The 4,111-nt window shown below is 38.6% G+C and overlaps 1 pseudogene; it reads right to left on the bottom strand.

Moving 5' to 3' along the window:
- Positions 1–335: 335 nt before the first annotated feature.
- LOC132366229 (zinc finger protein 532-like) lies at positions 336–3,063 on the bottom strand (annotated as a pseudogene).
- Between the last annotated feature and the right edge of the window lie 1,048 nt (positions 3,064–4,111).

Genomic DNA, 4,111 nt, shown 5'->3' with positions numbered 1-4,111 from the left:
CAACAGGAAAGAATTGTCAGTTACTAGTCTCAACAGGAAAGATGTATATTGCATCTCCTTCAGAAAATTGAACACCCCAGCAACTAAGCCAGTGAGAACATTTTCGCTCTGAATTCTCACTTTCGTCCAATGGATTTTCCTTCAAAACAATCCCTCCTAACTTCTTCCTTTTTCTCTATAAAATAACATTCCTCTCCTTTGTTTGTTGGACTTGCCTATGGCTTTTCCTATAGCCTGCTTGTCCTGAATTGCAATTCTTTGCTGTTCCCAGATAAACCCATTTTGCTGGTTAAATTCCTGGCTGTTTTATTTTTTAGGTTAACAGACATCTGTAGCTATTTCTCAGTTGAACTCATTTTTTTGGATTTAATAAAGATCATGTCATGTGTCCACATGTGAGTATTTAAGGCAGCATCAGCTGCAAAATGTTTTGCACACACTTTGCTTTATCTTTCTGACACTACACCATCAGATGATTTATCCTTGTGCCTAGGTTTGTTCTCCTGTGGGTTATCTTCCCCACACCCATTCTGTTTGGACACTGGCTGAGGTTACTTCAATTTGTTCACTATGAAGAGCTGCCTGGACAGAGAGACTTGGGACATATAACAGAGGCCACATTTGGGCACTGGTAAGAAGAATCATTCAATTTGTGTTACAGGTTGTTGTTATAGAACTGCAGGAGATTTTTCATTATGAAACTGCACACAGCACATTTGTGAACCTTAAAAACATTTCTCTTTAGCTTTTCCAGGATTGGGTAATAGTTTCTTTGGGAGATATAAAGTCTAAAACTGATTCTGAAACCAAGCAGGAACTTGGGGGGCTTTCCCCAGGACAGAGAACCCCATGACCCCTGCCTCTTGTTTGTAGAAAAACTTTAGCCTCCTAGGCCTTCCTCGAGTTCCAAAGAAATTCAGTCAGAGAAGTGAGAAAATGCAGAAACAAAGGAAAACAGTCAAGAGAGACAAAACAATAATAGTTTAGACATAAAACAAATTCAAGGACTTTTAGTTCCTCCTCAAGGCTATAGATCATATCCTGAGACATATCCTTGAGTTGTTTTGCAAATATTAAAACCCTCACCGGCTGCAAGAAATTAACTGCATGTTGGCCACCAGCACAAAGACCCCCACAGACCAGTTGAAACCAGAAGGTTGATGAATGAGATTCCCAAACATCACCCTGCTACCACACCAACAACTGATAAGAGAATTGTGTGTGAGCTGATCACACACTCTGTAATCCTCTCCCTCATACTGTTTTTATTTTTTTAAAATAAATTTATTTATTTATTTTTGGCTGCATTGAGTCTTTGTTGCTGCACGTAGGCTTTCTCTAGTTGCGGCGAGTGGAGGCTACTCTTCATTGCAGTGTGTGGGCTTCTCATTGCAGTGGCTTCTCCTGTTGTGGAGCACAGTCTCTAGGCACATGGGCTTCAGTAGTTGTGGCATGTGGACTCAGTACTTGTGGCTTGCAGGCTCTAGAGTGCAGGCTCAGTAGTTGTGGTGCACGGGCTTAGCTGCTCCATGGCATGTGGGATCATCCCAGACCAGGGCTCGAACCTGTGTCCCCTGCATTGGTAGGAGGATTCTTAACCACTGCACCACCAGGGAAGTCCCATACTTTTTTTAAAAACCCTTTTCTGAAAGTCATTAGGGAGTTCAGGTCTTTTGAGCATTAGCTGTCTCTTCTTGTTTGATGCCTTGCAATAAATGCTGTAGTCCCCTTCACCACCACCTGGTGTCAGTAGATCGGCTTTTCTGCACATCAGGTGAACGAACCCAACTTTTGTTCTGCAACAGTTCTTCCATCTTCTCCTTTGGACTGGGAAACTTGGCATCTTCTTTCGTTTCTGTTTTCTTCTCATTTGTCACTTCTGTTGGTTATTTTTTTTAGAGTCTCTTGTTACAACTTTTTAGAGTACTTATATGTAATTATGTATTAGAATGATAATTTATTTAAAAATCTTCAACAACAATTATTTATAGATGTTATACACTGTGCTGTGCATTGTGATGACTGAGAGAGAGATAGTTCAGAAAGAATCCCTGCCTTTTTAAGTTTATAGTCTAAAAAAGAAGATAGAAAAAGCAAACAGGCAAAAACCAAGGGAAAAATGATCATAAATGCTGTAAAAGAAACAAACAGGTTTGGAGAAGTGAGATCAATTTAGATAAAAATTGTTGAAGTGGAAATTTAATATCTGTCACCTCCTCCCATAAATGACTTTAATTTCCACGAAAAGAGGTGTCAGTACCTAACAGACTGTCTATTCCACTCTAAGTGCATGGTAAATAAGTTGAATGAGAAAAATGAATGAATGGATGACTTACATTTATTAAATGTCTACCAATTTCACTGAACTGAGTTCGTTGTGTACATTATCTCATTTTATCCTTATAACGACCTTAAGCCATCCATATTTTATAGATAATAACATCTTTATAGGTAATATACATCTTGTCCAAAATCAGAGAACTTGTTACATGCTGGGCCATCTGATTCCAAAATGGAGATGTGTGGCCAAGGTAATTAATCATTAGAGGTAATGGTTCTATAAAATTAGACTTATTCAGCACGTAATAATATTCTTACTTCAGTCCTGTTCCATTTATTCTGTGCATTGACTTTTATTCACTTAAATTTTACATTTGAATGTAAGTAAATAATTGACTTTTATATGTATAATTTCTCCAGAATAAACATTTAAAAAACACTCTTTAAATTCAGTCATCATCTCCATAAATATTCTTATTCAAAGATTATATTGTGAGTTAATCTCTAACAACTTGTATATGAAATAAAATGGGAAGGAGAGAGAAGAAGAAAATGGTTACTATACACAAATAACACATACATGTAACAAGAAAAGAGAAAATATCAAAGATGCTTTAGTCCTCATTTCTGTAAGTTGGTTATTATGTCATAGTTGATATCTGTGGCTTTCTTCTTTAGTGCCCATCTCATACTTCCTTGTCTTCAACCAGAAACTTTTCTGGGTTCTTTACCTGGAGGAGTGATCCAAATCTCCACTCCTACAAGGTGTGGTTCTTTAACCATCTTGGCTTTTTTTGGTTGCTGTTAGTGTTCCATTAAGATTTGCAACTTGGTGTTGAAGCAAAAGAGGCATTCAGAGAATCCCCTGAGTTCCAGACATAGTCCTATTTATCTCCATTTTGTCGCAGCAGCTAAACTTCCCCTTGATAATCAGAATGAATCACTCCATACAATAGATTAACTTTTCTTTTCTTTTTCTTTCTTTTGCCTTTTGATTGAGAGGCATAAAAACCCCAAAATGACTAGGTGGTAGTGTCATCTTCCAATTCAGTGGAACCATTATTGAGTCCCCTGGTGGAAATCAAATAAGAAGAACAAACCCGACTCCATATTGGACCCATTCCTTTAGCTCTAACCTTTGTGCTCTGTTGCCTGTGCTTAGTCATACTGGCTCTGCCCCTTTGTAAAAGAATGTTGCCTATAGCCTGGAATATACATAATAGTCCTTTCTCAAGGTGCCTCCCAGGCTTGACATTTAAAGGTATAAAACTTTTCATTCACATAGAGATAAAAAGTTGCAAAACAGAGAATAACATTTGTCTTTTTGGAGGTTTACAGGAATATTGTGACTAGACCTATGTGGACAGGTGCAAGAGCAAAGGATTATCACATCCCCTCTGGGTCTGGCCAGCACCAAGAAGTTTGCAACAACCAGCCACATCCCCTTCTCTTTCAGTATAAAATAAACCTGAATTGTAGCTTGAGTAAGATGGTTCTTTGGGACACTAGTCCACCATCCCCTCAGTCCTTGCCCCAACACCTCATCTTTCAATTCGTTGGCCTTTTGTGTGGTGAACAGTACAAGTCTGGACTTGGTCACAGAAAGGTTCCCCGTTGAGAACTGAGGTCAGTCGATGGAATGGGAAGTGAAAATTCTGCAGGTGTAAGAGTATAATCCCACTTCCACTTCTTGATTCTGGCACCCATGTATGCTGGCTATCGGGAGATATCACTATATAATAGTCTCTGAATCAAAGCATACACTGCCTCCTATAAAACAAACAAAAAATCTTTTCAGGGTGTTGCCTTCCATGTGTTGCTATAACTCATC

Source organism: Balaenoptera ricei, chromosome 5 (genome assembly GCF_028023285.1).
Source record: "Balaenoptera ricei isolate mBalRic1 chromosome 5, mBalRic1.hap2, whole genome shotgun sequence".
Taxonomy (NCBI): Eukaryota; Metazoa; Chordata; class Mammalia; order Artiodactyla; family Balaenopteridae; genus Balaenoptera; species Balaenoptera ricei.
This window is presented reverse-complemented; position numbering and strand designations above follow the sequence as displayed.